We start from the raw sequence: 21106 nt of genomic DNA, 5'->3' as shown, positions 1-21106 counted from the left end.
CCTTGGAGTTGGATATTGGTAAAAATAAAAGAAGTACAAGGGCATAGGGTAGTTAAATCATTTTCCCAATTGATGACCCACTGTCTGAGTTTTCAGTTCTGATTCTCTTAATGGTTTACATAGTTATAATTATCTAACCAAGTTTTATTTTTAAAAATTATAGTTCTTCTTAAGTTGCAACAGAGATAAAAAAGAAAATAAACAACTCTTAGGTTTTAGTTGGAAATTATAAGATATATTTGTAAAGATGGTTTTGATTACAAATAACAGAATGTTCTTCTTCAGTTCAGTTCAGTCGCTCAGCCGTGTCCAACTCTTTGCGACCCCATGAATCGCAGCACGCCAGGCCTCCCTGTCCATCACCAACTCCTGGAGTTTACTCAGACTCATGTCCATCGAGTTGATGATGCCATCCAGCCATCTCATCCTCTGTTGAACCCTTCTCCTCCTGCCCCCAATCCCTCCCAGCATCAGGGTCTTTTCCAGTGAGTCAGCTCTTTGCATGAGGTAGCCAAAGTATTGGAGTTTCAGCTTCAGCATCAGTCCTTCCAATGAACACCCAGGACTGATCTCCTTTAGGATGGACTGGTTGGATCTCCTTACAGTCCAAAGGACTCTCAAGAGTCTTCTCCAACAAAAAGCATCAATTCTTCGGCACTCAGCTTTCTTCACAGTCCAACTCTCACATCCATACATGACCACTGGAAATACCATAGCCTTGACTCGACAGACCTTTGTTGGCAAAGTAATGTCTCTGCTTTTTAATATGCTATCTAGGTTGGTCATAACTTTCCTTCCAAGGAGTAAGCACTCTTAAAAAGTAAAAGAATTTGTTAGCTTACATAACCTAAGGATCAAGATATGAGCTTGTTGGGTACAGTCTAAGGCTTCACAACCCCATAGGCTGCCAGACTCCAATGTCCATGGAATTCTCCAGCAAGCATACTGGAGTGGCTAGAAATTTGCCTCTCCAGGAGACCTTCCTGCCCCAGGGTTGGAACCCAGGTCTCCTGCATTGCAGGCAGTTTCTTTACCATCGGACCCACCAGGAAAGCCCTTTTAATAACAAGAATCAAGAGGTGAGGTCTTTGGAAACAGTCTGATCAAGTCTAACTCAGTGTTTTGTTTTGGTTTTAATAATTCTATCAGTTATTTTTTTTTCTGCCTTAATTTTCATTCTTAGACTTACTTTTCCAGTGGTTGCAAAATGGTTACTGCAGTTGTAAAGATTACTTCCACCCAACATATTATTCAGAAAGAAAGAATATCTCTTTTCCCTGTAGCCAGAAATACTGGGCTTCATCCTGCTTGGACCAAAGTAGTTCATGTGTCTATTTCTGAATGAGTCGCTGTAACTAAACAAGTCCTATGTATACAGATTGTAAAATAGGAGTTGGAATTGGATTAGACTTCATGGAAATTGTCCCATGGGGACAGTCCTCCAAAATGCTTGTCTGCAATGTAATGTGAAGTCCATGACAGTCTCAGTACTTATCCATACTTGCTTAACACTTCTATGGGCTCATTTTTATCACAAAAAGTTCTATTATACAGGAAGATTGCCTACAATTAGCAGAGCAGAGGACCTCTCAATTCTACAGCAGTTGGGATTCACTTTCCTATCTATGTGCCCAGTCACTCAATTATGTCTAACTCTTGTGACCCCATGGACTATAGCCCCACAGGCTCCTCTGTCCATGGGATTCTACAGGCGAGAATACTGGAATGGGTTGCCATTTCCTACTCCAGGGGATCTTCCTGACTCAGGATCAGATCGACGTGTCTTGTATCTCCTACATTGACAGGTGGATCCTTTACCACTGTGCCACCTGGGAAGCCGTTCCTGCCTGTAGCATCTGTTTTTTTGTGTGTGTGTTCTTAGCAAGCTTATAAAGATTTTAAAAACTTCTTCCTAGATTTCTTTGAAATCTGGAAAGTTACTAATTGGGAGTTAGGAGAGAAAAGAAAACTTAAGAGTCAAATGATTTACTATAAAAGTTTTTTCTTGTCTTTTGAAGAAGCTGTTACTGGCGATAGTGTGTCCACCCCAGAGTTATATGTTGAAGTCTCAATCCCCAGTTTCCCATAGAGAACCTTTTCAGAAATAAGGTCTTTAAAGTGGTATTAAAGTGAGGTCATTAGGGTGAGGCCCTAATCCCATATGATTACTGTTCTTATAAATAAGGAAGAGACATCAAGGGCACCCACAAGGGAACAACTGTCAAGAGGCGGCAGAGGAGGGCCATCTGCAAGCCAAGAAGAGGGGCCTTAGGAGAACCAGTCCTCTTGGCACCTTGATCTTGGACTTCCAGTCTCTAGAATGGTGAGAAAATTAATTTCTGTTGGTTAAGTCAGCAAGTCTCTAGTCTTTTGTTGTGGCAGCTCTAGCAAACTAATGTAGGAGGGTTATTTACTTTCTGTATCTGATTGTTAAAGCCGTTCATTTCCAGTTTTGTTGCTTACCATGCCTTTGTTAGGTGCATTCTAACCATTTCTGATCTAGGACTTTTCTCCTGAAGTTGGCTATGCTTTTTTATGTAACAGGAGCCTATAAAACCAAGCTGTCTCTCCCCTCTGTTTAATTTAGTGTCTTATGGTTGCAGCGAGGGGAGCTAATTTTACAGAAGGAAGTAATTACTTTGCTGCGATTCAAGTGATACTTCTCATTCTTGGTGAGGCTGTTACATTTCTCTTCACCAATGGGATATGTAACGCTCCTAGAAACTTTTTAAGTTTTTATCCTGGTCCAGGACTGGTAATTTTCCCTCCAACCTGCAAATATTTTGAGGATCAGATCTATGAGTTATCATACCTGTAGCAATGATCTCTTTCTAATTTTGTTGTTATTAGCTTATCTTTTCTCCATGGAGCCTTGGGGACATTCTTGTTGTGTTTTTTTTTTTTTTTTTAACTACTATATCTTTTCATTTCATCTCATCATAGGCTCAGTTCTTGTAAAATAGAAATGAAAGATCTCCTTTTTACTGTGCACCATGATTTGGATCTTAAATTGTGACTGCCTATATCTAAAGAACTACTATTAAATGAAATTATGGGCAGGAAAAGCCAGTTTGAAATGTTCTTTTATTCCCTCAGCTCCCATTAAGTTGGATTGGCTTGTTGTTAAAGAAAAGAGAGAGAAAACTTAAAGGCAAAGCTCCTACCTAAAACCTTGTCCCCCAAAGAACTGATTTAACTATACTCATCCTTACAGAAAGCATGACTAGCTATACGGTTAAACCAGATCTTGTGATTGGTATTCATTCTCTGATTCTATAAAATAGTATCAATACCTTAGCCTTCATTTCCTTATGGAATTATGAAATGTATGTGCAAGTTCTGTCTGTACTGACAGTAGCCTATTACCAAAATCACTGAAAGTATCTCAGAGGAGGTCTTTGAGCTCCTCAAAATCTGTTAAGTAGGTGTTAAATAAGCAAAAATGTAAAGATGTTTGGGTCTTTTATAATTTTTCTGTTATTCTAGTGAATTTCTTTTTGTTTCTTTTTTCTTGGGCGGGCTTGCCTAATAACTACTTGGGGAATGTGCTATGAATCAGGCTGAACAAAGTCCTTTGATTTGAGTCTGTTTATGTCAGTTATTTTAAAAATTCTAGTTTTTTTAATAGAATTTATTTCATTTAGAATTTATTCTAGACGAATGATGACATTTAAAAATCATTAAAAAAAATAAATAAAAAAATAAAAATCATTCAAGATTTTAATAACTCTTAAATGAAGCAAAAATGGTATAAAAGGATTTAAACATTTAAACCTCATAAATGCCAATGATGACTAGATATCCAATTCAAATGATTATTTTAAAATATTATATATTTTATATAGATATTTTCCAAAACAGGAAATGAATCCTCTTCTTAGAACTATTCAGTCTTGCAATTATAATTTTAATTAATACCCTATTAATACAGACCATTTTTTTCTTATGATAATCCAAAGATTGCTTCTTTTCAAATTGTCTTCTCTCTAGATGCAAGCTCATTAAAGAAATATAGAGATTTTCCCATAATGATATAATGCAGATGAAAGAAATATATTTATAACAAATATGATTTCTATGAATATTTCTTTTTCTCTCCAAATTGAAATTTCATTTGTATCAATAACATTATCCAATTTTTAAGTATCACTCATAAAATAAATATTATTAAAAAGATAATGAGACATGACCTTATTAATGATGACTTTTAAGTAGTACTTCTGTAGCCTATTGTTCAGAAGAAAATACGATTAGTGTTTACCACAATTTTCATAATACTATTTGCCTTAACTTTATATTTCATGTATCATGTTTCTAAATAAATAAATAAATAGGCATACTCTAGCAGATTCCATTTCTAATATATATTTCCAAGACAGAGTGAAATCATAGTAGTCATTGATCATCCCCATATCATAATGTATGTGCCAGAGAGAAGAATTTTGTTTACTCTGTAAGTGTGTGATACTGAACTAGTAAACACTGTACAATGTCAGTTAATCTTTCTATGTTTATATATAAAATATCAATCTAGTAACACTTATGACCTCACAAAAGAGATATTAACGTCTCTCAGGTGGGAACCATTTGCAAGGCAAAGGAGATTGCTCTTGATTTCCGTAACCACTACTTCTTTGACTGTGAGACCAGATCTCAGATGAGGAGCTTGATCTTATCTTTTGATGATCACATATTCTGGGAAGACTTAAAGTATCTCTAATTAAGTCTGCTGTTTCCATGATATTAGATTTTCTGGCTCATCGCCCCAAGTGACACCCTCACACATCACCCCTGACTTTATTCTACCATTAATGAATAAAACTCAAGTTCTCCCTCCTTTCTCCTTACATATACTTGAATCCTCCAAATGTTAGTATCATTTGTTAAACTTATTTTTAAGCACTTATTCATAAATATCTGCAGCATCCTTGGCTTTACACTCTGCACATACTTGGTTTTGCATTCAGCCATTCAGTTCAGTTCAGTTCAGTCACTCAGTCATGTCCGACTCTTTGTGACCCCATGGACTGCAGCACTCCAGGCTTCGCTGTTCATCACCAACTCCTGGAGCTTACCCAAACTCATGCCCATCAAGTCAGTGATGCCATCCAACCATCTCACCCTCTGTTGTCCTCTTCTCCTCCCACCTTCAATCTTTCCCAGCATCAGGGTCTTTTCAAATGAGTCAGGTGGCCAAAGTATTGGAGTTTCAGCTTCTGCATCAGTCCTTCCAATGAATATTCAGGACTGATTTCCTTTAGGATTGACTGGTTGGATCTCTTTGCAGTGGGGATTATCAAGAATCTTCTCCAACACTGCAGTTCAAAAGCACTCAACCATTAAGTTGAGCCAAAAGGAAAAAATAATAATTAAAAACAACTCTTTTCAAGAATCCCCTTCCAAAATCATAGAATGGGATAGGACATGAGCAATTGAAGTATAAGTTATTAAGGTGAGTTCTATAAGTCCAAATGCCTTGCTAGAACTATTGGTCTGTAAGATGTTTTAAATATGTATGTGTGCATGTGAAGTCGCTCCAGTCATGTCTGACTTTTTGCGACCCCATGAGCTGTAGCTCACCAGGCTCCTCTGTCCATGGGATTCTCCAGGCAAGAATACTGGAGTGGTTTGCCATTTCCTCCTCCAGGGGATCTTCCAAACCCAGGGATCGAACCCAGGTCTCTTAGGTCTCCTGCATTAGCAGGCAGATTCTTTACCACTGAGCCACCAAGGAAGCCCCTTAAATATGTACAATTTGTAAAAATGCCTCCCTCAAGCAGGTTTTCATATTCAGGCTAAATATGCTGACTAAATCTTTCTGACTTGTTCTCTTTCACTCATAAAAAGCCTTCCCATGGCATTTCAAATTACTCTGTGCTTTAAACTGTCTTCTATTGGAGCCAGAACCCAAGTCATCTTTCTGTTATCTCAATCCCTATCATAGTACTTTAATTTAGGGCTTAATAGAAAACCAGTGTCTGTTGAATGAATGACTGGATGAATCAGTCATTATAGTTTCTTAAGTGAGAGTTACATCAACAGGGTTCCAAATACATTTACTACTGGCTTTAGAAATAATGTATAGTCTTGGTGAATTGCACTACTAACTTATGCTTTAAGCATAAAGCAATAAAGTTAAGCATATACTTTTTGTTACTGCTTTAGCTACTAGTTTCTGTTCTGTTTTATATTCACTGATCATTCCTTGGATATATTAAATTTATATAATTTTTAAAAAGACAAAATTGAATTAGGTTGAAAATTATATAAAATTAGAGAAGGGTAGAAGAATCATGGGGACACTTCTTAATTACCTAGAGATAAAAGATTTAGTTTTATCTATACAGGCTTTCTGACTTACCTTTTAAAAAATAATGGCATACTGTGTTTCCAACTTAAAAGATGGTTCAAGCTTAAAATGATGTGGGTAGTACTATTGAGAATTCTGAAACTTGTGTCTGTGATAAGATTGTGTCTCTATGAAATATTGGAAGTGGGAAGGAAATTTTGTATAAGATTATGGATTACCTAGTCCTTGAAGCAACTAATTGTTTATTTAGTGAATGATGTATAGTTATGCTGTCTTCATTTGCAGAATCAATAGCTTTAATTTCTAACACTGACTGTATTTCTAGTTTAATAACAAAAGTTTTGTTTACTGATTTCAGTAATAGACTGGGTCAACCCAGTGAAATAATTGGTCACTGTAGTTGGAATAATATATAAGAAAGCTTTCAAAAAGTATTCAGTGCTATAAAATTTTAAGGCATTATTTATTAGATTGTTCATATGTAATGATAAAAATTTGTTCAACTCGATAATTCACTGAATTGTCACAGATCAGTTAAAAATGTGGGAAAGACAACCTAATAATGTATATTAATGATTATTAATAATTTTTAATAATTTCACCATCATAGATAGTTAGCTCTTAATTGTTTGTGGAAATGGGCTTTAATGGTATTAAATACCATGAGAAAGTAAAAATGTAGATCTATCTATAAATGCGTTTGTATTACAAATACATGTATTTGTATTTGGAAATGTATTTGTATTTGGAATACAAATACTTTTCCATGTATTTGGAAAAATCCAAAATACATGTGGATTTTTCTCTAATCCTATGTATTATTTACTTAGTGTGATGATGATGCTCATGAGTGTGAGAGTGTGTGTGTGTGAGAGAGACAGAAAGAAAGAGAGGAAGAAGGAAAGAAGGAAGGAAGAGAGGGAAGGAATAAGAAAGGGAAATAGAATGAAAGAGAAGAAAGAATGGAAGAAGAGGAAAGTTAAAGAAAAACAATATTAATGTTCCTAAATTATGATTGTGGAAAAGCAAACTATGAATCCCCAGATAACTTCCATCTACTTCTATAGGATATATAGAAGGAATATATACTTAAGGGATATATTCTTTCAGTAAAGGGAAATCTGGATTAGTTTAATTTTGTGACACAGTAGAGAAACAAAAATTAACACAAGAAAGATCAAGCTCAAAGGAGAGGTTTTATTCCTATCGCTATATAGATATAGATACGTTTGGATATGAATATACTGATATAGATACAAACATGGACATATTGGATTTAACTTACTTGGAAAGAAGAGTAAATAGCTTCAGTACAGGAGGTGACTACTGGAATGTGAACAGGAATATTTGTGGACCATAAAAATATTTATGGATCTAAACACAACTTAACACACTTAGCTATACTATGAATTCATATTTCTGTTAAATAAAAACTACAACATATAGACAAAATAGAGTAGTCCCTATCATTTCTATATTACAGTGAATGCCAGGTATCTCTAAGAAGATGCACTGACTCCTCTATGCCTTTTATTATGGGGTATGAAAGAGAGGTGTTCACCATTCCAAGAATTTGTGCTGGCAGATTTTTTTTTTTTTTTTTAGTTTTTTACTCCAAACACAGTGTACTCTTAAACATATCAAATGAGTTTTTAATTTCAGATAACATGTTTTTGTTCTAGAATGTTGGTGTAGAATTTGGTCTTTTTTATGCATTCCAGTTGTTGAAATTCTGCATCTTTTAATCCAGTTTGTCCATATTTAATCATAAAAATGGTCATCCTTTGACACCCAGGAAGATCATAGGATTCTCCAAACTTTGAAAACACTTGACTTTAAAAATTGTAGCACGTACAAGCAATATTTGAACACTATAACTGCAGTGCTCTAAATTTTTATATATTGTCTGCATAATGTGTTAGGTTTCTTTTAGAGTCTCTTTTGTAATAAAATTTTATGTTCTTAGTGATATCCAGAGCCAAGGAGGTCACACAGTAAGATAGTGAAATATCACAAAGGACTAGCACTGTTTCCTCTGAGTAAGTTCACCAGTTGATGCAGCAAAAGTGTGGACTTGCCAGATTGAAATAGGAAGAGCATTCTACTGACAGAATCTTGTATTTGGAACACAAATAACAGGCAATACCATTTACAAAACAATGCCTTTATCATTCAAAGCACTTGCTTATATCCACTAGAGCTCTAGTAAAATATGCCAAAAATCTAAGATAAGGAAATGTTTCCAAACAATAAATGTTTTTTCTTTTTTAAGGAAAATAAAAATATTATCATGTTCAAGAAATCAAACAAGTCCTTCTGCTTAAACTTATGACTGGTTTGCAAATCTTTGCTCGGTAGAATGTTTAGAGATTTTTTTCCAGACTGGCTTATCTGGCATTATACTAATCTTCAGGGAAACTATTTAGTAATGAGTTCTATCTAAGAAGATCTAATATCATTCAGCAGTATGATGATTTGCTGATGGTTTCTTAGCAAGTACATCCAGCAATTTAAAGGAAGTCTCAATGTAAAATACAAAAGCCATCAAGACCCAGCAAAATAGGCTCAGTTAATCAGTTATTAAAATACTTGACAAAATGGGACAGTGCACAAAGATGAGGGACCCTTTCATCTGTTCAGCAGATAAGAAAGGTTGTAAGCCTGTGGCACCTCTGGAGAGTTGGCTGGGCTTTGCTGCATGTGTAGGTTCCCTGGTGGCAAGGGACCTTTTCAAGGCTGGGACCTCGATAAATGGCAGAGTCTCTGGGGCTGTACCACAGTGGTGTGTTCAGCTTGGGACTCAGTCACAAAAGCCACCTGCTAAAGACCGTGATGTTCTCTGAGACAAGTATTAGGATGTAGTTTGCTTGCTTCACCAAATATTTTTAGGACCGTTTAGGTACTGCAGAACTTTAAGATTCTGCAATTCCTCTGAGGATGCTGGGGTTTTTCAGGGCAGTTTGCTCTACTGTAAATGTTTTCAATTTTTCTCATGCCTCCTCACAGCTCTTCAGAGTGTATGCTGTTTGTTCTTTCTTGTAGTTGTATCTGTTAGCGAGGGCCAAATGCCACAGTTTATTTATTTTACCCTCTTCCCTATATTTCATGGGCTCTGTTCTCTGCGTGGCTTGGCATTTCAGTGTCTACCACTCACTAAAAATATCCATTTTCTTTTTACTTGGGAAACTGTTTGCTGATATCATATTGTATTATGTAGGCCATCCACTCTTCTACATTTCTTGATTGTATACATGATCTCATAAATCTATGACTTTTTTTAATCACTCTCCCACCCCTGTGACTCTTCCTCTGACTCTGATATGTGTGATCATTCAGAAGATTCACTTCATATATCTGAGCTATTGCCACAAATAAAATATGATTTGAGCAAGGATAATGTGTATAATATTTGTGCATAATCTACTCTAGGCACAGCTATAAGTAGTTTTGGGTAGAAAGTATTTTTCAGTTCAGTTCATTTCAGTTGCTCAGTCGTGTCTGACTCTTTGCAACCCCATGAACGGCAGCATGCCAGGCCTCCCTGTCCATCACCAACTCCTGGAGTCCACCCAAACCCATGTCCATCCAGCCATCTCATCCTCTGTCATCCCCTTCTCCTCCTGCCCTCAATCTTTCCCAGCTTGAGTGTCTTCAAATGAGTCAGCTCTTCGCATCAGGTGGCCAAAGTATTGGAGCTGCAGCTTCAAAATCAGTCCTACCAATGAACACCCAGGACTGATGTCCTTTAGGATGGACTGGTTGGATCCCCTTGCAGTCCAAGGGACTTTGAAGAGTCTTCTCTAACACCACAGTTCAAAAGCATCAATTCTTCGGTGCTCAGCTTTCATTATACTCGAACTCTCACATCCATACATGACTACTGGAAAAACCATAGCCTTGATTAGATGGACCTTTGTTGACAAAGTGATGTCTCTGCTTTTTAATATGCTGTCTAGGTTGGTCATAACTTTCCTTCCAAGGAGTAAGCATCTTTTAATTTCATGGCTGCAATCACCCATCTGCAGTGATTTTGGAGCCCAGAAAAATAAAGTCAGCCACTGTTTCCTCTGTTTCCCCATCTATTTGCCACGAAGTGATGGGACCGGATGCCATGATCTTAGTTTTCTGAATGTTGAGCTTTAAGCCAACTTTTTCACTCTCTTCTTTCACTTTCATCAAGAGGCCCTTTAGTTCTTCTTCACTTTCTGCCATAAGGGTGGTGTCATCTGCATATCTGAGGTTATTGATATTTCTCCTGGCAATCTTGGTTCCAATTTATGCTTCCTCCAGCCCAGCGTAAGCCCACGTCCAAGGTAAGAGATACCCAAGTAAGATGGTAGGCACTGAGAGAGGGCATCAGAGGGCAGCAGACTGAAACCACAATCACAGACAACTAGGCAATCTGATCACAGGACCACAGCCTTGTCTAACTCAGTGAAACTAAGCCATGCCATGTGGGGCCACCCAAGATGGTCAGGTCATGGTGGAGAGGTTTGACAGTATGTGGTCCACTGGAGAAGGGAATGGCAAACCACTTCAGTATTCTTGCCTTGAGAACCCCATGAACAGCATGAAAGTATTTTTAGAAGCTTGCAAACATGATTGCCCTTAGAAATAAAGATGTATTGCTTAAAACTTCCAGAAGATGCCAATACTTCTTATCATTACTGTTTCTTATCTCTAAATGTGATCCAATGATATTTACCAATGGATAGAAATAATCATTAGAATGATTCACAGTAATAGATGTCCTAGTCTAATCCTGGAGAATGCTTCAGTTTTCTCATAATCAGTGCTTCTCAAACTTTAACTTGCATTCATATCAAATCACCTGAGTGTTTTGCTAAAGATGAAAATTCTGATTCAATACATTTGGAGAGTTTGGATTTCTAACAAGCCACATAGCAAAGTGGGCTTCCCTAGTGGCATGGCAGGTAAAGAATCCTTCTGCAATTCAGGAGACACAGGAGACATAGGTTTAATCCCTGGGTTGGTACAATCCCCTAGAGGAGGAAAATGGCAACCCATTCCAGTATTCTTGCCTGAAAAATGCCATGGACAGAGAAGCTTGATGGGCTACAGTCCAGAGGGTTGCAGAGAATCGGACATAACTGAGCAACTATGCATGCACCAGAGCAATGCGATGCTGCTGATCCAAAGACCATTTTTTGAGTAGCGAGAGAATAGAACTCTACTATACAGAACAGCCACGTGTGGCTATTTATGGTGCTATTCAGATCAACTACATTCTTACTGATTTTTTACTTGCTTAATCTATCAATTACTGAAACAAAGATATTCAAGTCCCCCAAAATAAACATGTGTTGGTTTATTTCTCCCAGTACGATTTCTTGGTGAATTGACTGCTTTATTATCACAGCGTTAGTCACTCAGTCATGTCCAACTCTTCGTGACCCCATAGATTGTAGCCCACCAGGCTCCTCCATCCATAGCATTTTCAAGGCAAGAATACTGGAGTGGGTTGCCATTTCCTTCTCCAGAGGATCTTCCCAACCCAGGGATCGAACCCAGGTCTTATTGTAGGCAGACTCTTTACCATCTGAACTACTAGGGAAGCCCTTTATCATTTATCATCTATATTTAGGGAAGTCATTTATCATCACTAGGGAAGTTTATCATTGCATAACATATATCTTTATCCATAATAACATGAAGTACTGTGTTTGAGGTTAAGATAACTACTTCAGTGTTCTTTTAATTATTGTTAGCTTGGCATATCTTTCTGCGTTCCTCTACTTTTAAGCTGAGTCTTTATATTTAAAGTAGGATTTTTGTAAGCAACATAATATAGAGTCTCGTTTTTTCAACTGGTGCATTTAGATCATTCACATTTGAGGTGATTATTGATATAACTGGGTAAACATCTACTGCACTTGCTACAGTTTTCTATTCATTGCGTTTGCCCTTTGTTTCTTTTTCCATCTCTTCTTTTTCTGCTTTTCTTGGATTTTAATTGGACATGACTTTATTTTGTCTCTTTTCTTAGCATATCAATTTTACTTCTTTAGAAAACAATTTAGTAGTTGTCCTAGAGTTCGCACTATACATTTTTAATAATATAAATCAATTTTCAAATAGCACTATACCAGTTCATGTGCAGTGAAGATCACTTATAAGAGCACTACCAAGTCCTCCCTCCTGTCCATCATGACACAATTGTCATTAATTTTACTTACCCACATGCTAAGATCACCCAATATATTTTTACTATTCTTACTTTAAACAGTTATCTTTTAGCTTAAGAATAATAAAAATAAAAAATTGTGTTTTACTTTCATTTTTTCCTTCTTCAGCACTCTTCCTTTCCTTATGTAGGTATAAGTTTCCAACATAATCATTTTTTATAATCTTGAAAGCACTCTTCACATATCTTGAAGGGCAGGTCTACTGGCAAAGAATTCCCTTAGTTTTAGTTTGTCTGAGAAAATCTTTATGTCTTTATCACTTTTTAAAAAATAATTTCTCAGGAATTAGAATTCTAGGATGGTGAGGTGGTTTCTTTTTTTCTTTTTTAGTACTAAATATTTCACTTCTTTCGATTCATGCTTATCAGGTTTTTGGTATAAAGTGCACTCTAATTATTATCTTTGCTTTTTTAATAGGTAAGCTATTTTTTAACCGCTCTGGCTTCACTCAGCGTATTTATCCCTGTCTTTGGTGTGAAGTTTCACGTCCGTCTGGCTTGGAGTTGACTGGTGGTTGCTAGAGCTGTAGGGATTTGTCCTCTGCTATAGCGCCAGCGTGCTTACGTTCTGCACGTGCCCTGGTTGTGCCTCCTCTTCTGTCTTTGTCTTTGTTTCTCTTAGAGTTCCCTCAGAGCTATTGCTAGACGGATCCTGCCTCCTGCAGCACTTTCAGCTGCAATCCACTGATTTTATACCTTCAGTCCTGTTGGCATGCGGGTAAGCTGTAGCTCTAGGGATGGGATAGCCCTTCAAAAGGGCCTGAATTGGTTAGGGGTTTCTGTACTCTTGCCTTGATAAGACAGTAGATATAGGAGCAAATCTGGGAGAAGTTCTCAGCTGTGGAGGGATTCTGCCATGACCTGCCGGTAGCCAACAGGCCCAGCAACAAGGGAAGTAAGTGAATGCCAAGGTCACTAGAGGTGGATGCTGAGTGATATCCCAGTGTTCACTACAGTGACCCACGGAGTGCTGAATAAGGATATTTTAAACTGCTGTATTGTGCTAGTGAATAACTGATCTGCCAAGGGGCAGTTTAGTATTATTGCCCATGGAAATTCTGATGAACATGTAGCAAGTATAATTATGTCCATTCGAATTTCAAATTAAGCTGTGCTGATGGTTTCAGTTGCATTTTAAATTCATCCCCAGTTAAGTATAGTAAAATAATGCCATTATCATGGAGGATAGAGTTCTTTGAGGATTCAATGAAACAGTCTAAATAAAATACTCAGCAGAATATAGGCGCATAGTAAGTACTTAATAAATGCAAGCTCAGTAAAGCTAAATAAAGAGCAAAATTATAGCTCATAGAAAGTCACTGGTTTTTTCTACTATTGCTAAGTGTGTGTGTGTATGTGAGTGTGTAAGAGACAGAGATAGAAATTTGGTTTTGTTTTTGTTTATGATTTTGTTTTGCTCTGGTTTGTTTCTTTCTAATCAAGGTTAGAATTAGACTTATTTCTTGGGGAGAATTTCTATTTATTGAAGAGATACACAATCATTTTAAATTTAGACATCTGATTTTTCTTGTTAGATTTTTTAAATGAAGAAATATTCTAAAATGGGTAGGCATTGTAAATAAAACTTTATTTCTCTCGTGTTCAAATTTAATGGTGTATATTTACAACTTTTTTTTCATTTGCTCTTCAAAATGTTTATGATTTTGACTGATTTGAAAAAATTTATATTAAAGTTTTCATTGTGTTGAGACAGAGAAATGAATTTCTTATGGTGAAGGTTAATGAAAGATTCCTTCTTTCTGACAGCCATATAAATATGGAATAAAGTCGAGTGAGTGATTTTTTTCATTAGCTTTTGAAAAGGCTCTTTGTTTCCACATGTATTTATAAAACAAGTAATTCTGACTTAATGAAAGAAAACCAACCCCGAAAACAAATAGGACTCATTTGCAGTTCCAATTAAACTAGATACTGAAAAATGTTTTCATTTTGATGTGTTTTGAAATGTCTAATGGAATTACAAATAAAATATTTCATAGAACATATGGGCCTATATCATATCCTAAGAAACTCAACTTCACCCTGCCATTTTAAGATTTATCTTACTTATAAGTCAGTGATGTGGAATAATACAGGAAAATTGAATTTCCACACAAATCTCATGGAGATGCTAAATTTCATGGGAATGGAGTATAAGTAGTTGGTGATGTCCTCAGTAGGTCAAACTCATGCTGTGATCCATGACAATTAAATGCTTTATTCGATAAATGCAGAAACGTAAAATTACATTTTGCAAAAATTTTAAATAGGTTATAAATACAATTTAATGTTAATAAATCTTAATATTTATTAAGGGATTTATATCAACCATAAACTGAAAATAGACCACATTAATATATGAGTCATGAACTACATTGTATTGAAATTGTCTCTTTTTTGTTAAATACAAAGAATAGCCAATGAACTAGTTAAAAACAGTTAAACTAGAACCAAATCTCTCTCTGTCTCTCTCTCTCCACACAAACACAAACTGATGAGTAGGAATAAAACAAGAAAATAATATTACTGTCAGAATCCTTGCCTCACAGGTTGAAGATAATGGTGCTCCTATGGTTTCTGTTGTAAATTAATAAAATTCATGAAGTATGTAATAATGACAAACAATCTTGGGATTAGAAGGAAATATACTTTTCTAGGTCTCCATTCAGGCCACACATTTGAAACCCTAGAGAATGGGGCATTGGGGGCTTGTGCTCTGAGTCAATTAGAAATTCAAAGAAAATCCCAGTTACCTATAAAACCCTCTCACTTGCTCTAAGCTACTTGCTGCTTTAATTTAGGGCACAAATCAATTGTCTACTGTTTTAAGGGCAATACATGGTTAATTCCTCTTCCTTTATTTTTTTCTCTTTCTTTTCCTATAATCCCACTGTTTTACTTCCAGTTCTCCTGAAGAGCCTGAGACAAAGACTTGATTGTCAACAATTGTGAGGAGCATCTGAGCTTAAGGAACAGGAAAGGAGATGAAAAAGGAAAAATGCAAAAGTTGATTCTAGGGCGTATTACCAATTTGGCCACCAAACAAGTGACCATTCCTCAGCCTATGACACATTCACAGAAGTTTTATGAAATGTCAGAGCTGTTTGCTTTGGGATTGAAAGGCAAAAGCCTTTCAATCTGTCCATTCCCATCACTTTTTGGACAGGCTGACTCCTCAGATATTAAGTGTCCAGCTTTTCTGAATGCTTTGCAAGATACCAAGAATATCCCGCACTCAACATGTTAAAGAAGTCTCTGAGCAGTAATTGGTAGCTATGTGACCCAAGGAAAGAAACTGTTGGGTTGCATCTTCCAGAGCCAATGGAGGGGTGCATGGAGATGCTCGCCTCACTGCAGCAGAGGTTGAGTTGCAGGTGGGGCTCGGAGCATGGTGAAGTACGGAACTAGAGCTGTCTGTGACACACATCTTCCCCGTGCAGTCTAGACTCTCTTCAGCTCCTTGGCAGGGGCCCCCAAACACGTCATTATGTCATTCTCTGTATACCACTGGGACCTTAACTCAAATGTTATTGCTGTTGATCTTCAGTTACTTAACTTGTGTCCAAATCTTTGTGACCCCCTAGACTGAAGCACGTCAGGCTCCTCTGTCCTCCACCATCTCCCGGAGTCTGCTCAAACTCATGTCCATAGTGTCACTAATGCATCTAACTATCTTATCGTCTGCTGCTCCCTTCTCCTCCTGCCATCAATCTTTTCTAGCATCAGAGCCTTTCCAATGGATTGTTTCCTCACATCAGGTGTCCAAAGTTTTGGAGCTTCACCTTAAGCATGAGTACTTCCAGTGAATACTCAAGGTTGATGGCCTTTAAGATTGACTGATTTGATCTCCTTACTATCCAATGGGTTCTCAAGAGTCTTCTCCAGCACCACAGTTTGAAATCATCAGTTCTTTGGTGCTTAGCTTTCTTTATAGCCCAACTCACATCTGTACATGACTACTGGGAAAAACCACAGCTTTTACTATACAGATATTGTTAGCAAAGTGATGTCTCTGCTTTTTAATACACTGTATAGGTTTGTATAACTTTCCTTCTAGGAGTGAGAATCTTTTAATTGCATGGTTGCAGTCACTGTCCTCAGTGACTTTGGCACCTAAGAACATAAAATCTGTCACTGTTTCCACTTTTTCCCCTTCTATTTGCCATTAAGTGATTGGACCAGATACCATGATCTTTGTTTTTTAAAGGTTGAATTTCAAGCCAACTTTTTCACTCTTCTCTTTCATGCTCATCAAGAAGCTCTTTAGTTTCTCTTCAATTTCTGCTATTAAAGTGGCATTATCTGACTGTAATTCAGATGACCATTATATCTACTATTGTGGACAAGATCCCTTAGAAGAAATGAAGTAGCCCTCATAGTCAACAAAAGAGTCTGAAATGCAGTAGTTGGATGCAATCTCAAAAACGACAGAATGATCTCTATTCATTTCCAAGGCAAACCATTCAATATCACAGCAATCCAAGTCTATGCCCCAACCAGTAATGCCAAAGAAGCTGAAGTTGAAAGGTTCTATGATGACATACAAGACCTTCTAGAACTAATACTGAAAAAAAAAAATGTCCTTTTCATCATGGGGGGTGGGAATGCAAAAGTAGAAAGTCAAGAGATACCTAGAGGAATAGGCAACTTTGGCCTTGGAGTACAAAATGAAGCAGGGCAAAGGCAAACATAGTTTTCCCAAGAGAACGCACTGGTCATATCAAACACACTCTTCCAACAACAAAAGAGAAGACTCTACACATGGGTTTCAACAGATGGTCAGTACTGAAGTCAGCTTGATTATATTCTTTGCAGCTGAAGATGGAGAAGTTCTATACAATCAGAAAAAACAAGACCGGGAGCTGACTGTGGCTCAGATCATGAACTCCTTGTTGCCAAATTCAGACTTAATTGAAAAAAGTAGGAAAAACCACTAGACCATTCAGGTATGACCTAAATCAAATCCCATATGATTACAGTGGAAGTGACAAAATATATTCAAGGAATTAGATCTGACAGAGTGCCTGAAGAACTATGGACAGAGGTTCCTGACATTGTACAGGAGGTAGTGATCAAGACCATCCCCAAGAAAAAGAACTGCAAAAAAGCAAAATGGCTGTCTGAGGAGGCCTTACAAATAGCTGAGAAAAGAAGAGAAGCTAAAGGCAAAGAAGAAAAGGAAAGATATATGCATTTGAATGCAGAGTTCCAAAGTATAACAAGGAGAGATAAGAAAGCCTTCCTCAGTGATCAATGCAAAGAAATAGATGAAAACAAGAGAACGGGAAAGACTAGAGATCTCTTCAAGAAAATTAGAGATACCAAGGGAACATTTAATGCAAAGATGGGCATAATAAAGGACAGAAACAGTATGGACCTAACAGAAGCAGTAGATGTTAAGAAAAGGTGGCAAGTATACACATGAGAACTATAACAAAAAGATCTTAATGACCCAGATAACCATGATGGTGTGATCATTCAACTAGAGCCAGACATACTGGAGTGTGAAGTCAAGTGGGCCTTAGGAAAGCATCACTATGAACAAAGCTCATGGAGGTGATGGAATTCCAGCTGAACTATTTCAAGTCCTAAAATATGATTCTCTTAAAGGGCAGCACTTAATATGCCAGCAAGTTTGGAAAATTCAGCAATGGTCATAGAATTAGAAAATTTCAGTTTTCATTCCAATCCCAAAGAAAGACAAAGCCAAAGAATATTCAAACTACTGTACAAGTGCACTCATCTCACACGCTAGCAAAGTAATGCTCAAAATTCTCCAAGTGAGACTTCAACAGTATGTGAACTGAGAACTTTCAGATGTTCAAGCTTGATTTAGAAAAGGCAGAGGAACCAAAGATCAAACTGCCAACGTCTATTAGATCATAGAAAAAGCAAGAGAGTTCCAGAAAAACATCCTCTTCTGCTTTACTGACTATGCCAAAACCTTTGAGTGTGTGTCACAACACACACTGGAAAATTCTTAAAGAGATGGAAATACCAGACCACTGACCTGCCTCCTGAGAAATCTGTATACAGGTCAGTAAGCAACAGTTAGAACTGGACATGGAACAATGGACTGGTTCCAAATTGGGAAAGGAGTAGTTCAAGGATGTATATTGTCACCCTGCTTAATTAACTTATATGCAGAGTACATCTTGCGAAATGCCAGGTTAGATGAAACACAAGCTGGAATCAAGATTGCTGGAAGAAATATCAAAACCTCAGAAATACAAATGCCATCCTGTTTTTGTGTTTCTGCCTGATTGCAGAAAGCAAAGAGGAACTGAAGGGCATCTTGATGAAAGTGAAATAAGAGAGTGAAAAAAGCTGGCTTAAAACTCAACTTTCAAAAAATAAAGATCATGGCATCTGATACCATCACTTCATGGCAAATAGATGGGAAAACAATGTAAACAGTGACTGAATTTATTTTCTTGGGCCCCAAAATCACTGCACGTGGTGACTGCAGCCATGAAATTAAAAGACACTTGCTCCTTGGAAGGAAAGCTATGACCAACCTAGATAGCATATTAAAAAACAGAGACATTATTTTGCCTGCAAAGATTCCTCTAGTCAAAGCTATTGTTTTTCCAGTAGTCATGTATGGATGTGAGAGTTGGAGTATAAAGAAAGCTGAGCACCAAAGAATTGATGCTTTCAACTGTGGTGTTGGGAAAGACTCTTGAGAGTCCCCACTGCAAAGAGATCCAACCAGTCAATCCTAAAGGAAATAAGTCCTGAATATTCATTGTAAGGGCTGGTGTTGAAGCTGAAGCTCGAATACTTTGGTCACCTGATGTGAAGATCTGACTCATTGGAAAAGACTCTGATGCTGGGAAAGATTGAAGGAAGGAGGAGAAGGGGACGACAGAGGATGAGATGGTTGGATGGCATCAAAGACTCGAAGGACATGGGTTTGAGCAAGCTCCAGAGTTGGTGATGGACAGGGAGGCCTATCGTGCTGCAGTCCATAGGGTTGTAAAGAGTTGGACATGACTGAGCGACTGCACTGAACTGATCTGCATATCTGAAGTTGCTGATATTTCTCCCAGGAATCTTGATTCCAACTTGTGATTCTTCCACCTGTCATTTGGCATGATTTGTGTTTGTACATGCTAAGTCGCTTCAGTCATGTCCAACTCTGTGTGACTCTGTGGACTGCAGCCAGCCAGGCTCCTCTGTCAGTGGGGATTCTCCAGGTAAGAACACTTGAGTGGGTTGCCATGACCTCCTCCAGGGCTTCTTACTGAACCAGGAATCAAACCTGCCTCTTTTGTGTCCCTTGCATTGGTAGCTGGGTTTTTTTAGCATGAGTGCCACTCGGGAAGCCCATGATGTACTCTACATAAAAGTTAAATAAGCATGGTGACAATATACAGCCTTGTCATACTCCTTTCCCACTTTGGAACCAGTGTTGTGTTCCAAAATAATCTCTAGTGAGATTTCTCATTCTCAAACCTCAAGTCCAGGTGAGGTTCCATGTCTAGTCCTAACTGATGCTTCTTGACACACAGGTTGCTCAGGAGACAGGTAAGGTGGTCTGGTACTGGCATCTCTAAGAATTTTCCACCATTTGTTGTGATCCACACAGTCAAAGACCTTAACATTATCAATGAAGATGAAGTAGATGTTTTCTGGAGCTCCCTTGCTCTCTCCTTAATCCAGTGAATGTTGGCAGTTTGACCTCTGGTTCCTCTGCCTCTCTGAAATCCAGCTTGTACATCTGGAAGTTCTCAGTTCATGTACTACTGAAACCTAGCTTGAAGAATTTTGAGGACAACCTTACTAGCATGTGAAGTGAGCACAACTGTACAATGGCTTGACCATTCTTTGGCATTGCCTTCTTTGAGACTGGAATGAAAACTGACCTTTTCCAGTCCTGTGGCCACAGCTGAGTTTTCCAAATTTTCTGGCATGTTGAGAGTAGCATATTTATCTCAGATGTATGACAGTTATTTTCTGGAATCAGATAAAAACAAAATACAGATATCTTTTACATTAAAAACTTTAAAGACCTACACACACCTTTTAAGAGAGTCCATACAGCAAAATTTTGAATCCCTATACCTTATTCAGGGGCTCCTATCAACTCAATGAATGCCTATTCTTGGTTTTTCCCCTGTTTATCCCAACCTGTAATTTAGACAAGTGACCTAAAGCACTATCCTGAGATCCTCTCCTAAAACACCTAGCAGGATAAATAATATTTTTTAATACTTGATACTATTTTTGTTTGACTATTATTTGATGATTCTAAAGATTAAAAAAAAAATCTCCTCAATCATCAGTGGGAACTAACTAGAATGAAAGTTTTACATTAATGTCTTTCTTAGGGGCACTGTCATTTGCTATCATACACATTTTTTATGCATTTTGTTCCTGCCAAGATGCTTGTTCAAGATTGAATATGGATCTGGATACAATTTCAAATAATTGTTTGGTTTCTGTACTTAGAAAATAGCACTACATCACTGAGGCATGTTCAGTTTATTAACTATGAAACCCCTGTAATCTTTGCAGGGGTTGTAACCTTTGTAATCATCTTTCTTGAAGGTTAGAGCCTCTAATGTAAGTTTCTGCATAAAACTACC

At 37.4% G+C, this 21106-nt stretch overlaps 1 protein-coding gene across 2 annotated transcripts in view; it reads left to right on the top strand.

The window, feature by feature from the left end:
• Positions 1-21106, top strand: part of FUT9 (fucosyltransferase 9) — a 107706-nt gene that overhangs the window by 38450 nt on the left and 48150 nt on the right. Inside the window, exon 1 of one of the 2 annotated variants that reach the window (XM_043890508.1) lies at positions 13138-13233. The exons of the other annotated variant lie outside the window; for it this stretch is intronic. The gene's annotated coding sequence lies outside the window, so the exon portion shown is untranslated. Of the gene's footprint in view, positions 1-13137; positions 13234-21106 lie in introns of those variants that run through there. 2 annotated transcript variants of the gene reach the window in all.

Source organism: Cervus elaphus, chromosome 28 (assembly GCF_910594005.1).
Source record: "Cervus elaphus chromosome 28, mCerEla1.1, whole genome shotgun sequence".
Taxonomy (NCBI): Eukaryota; Metazoa; Chordata; class Mammalia; order Artiodactyla; family Cervidae; genus Cervus; species Cervus elaphus.
Note: the sequence above shows the minus strand (reverse complement) of the source record. Positions and strands in the feature narration are given on the sequence as shown.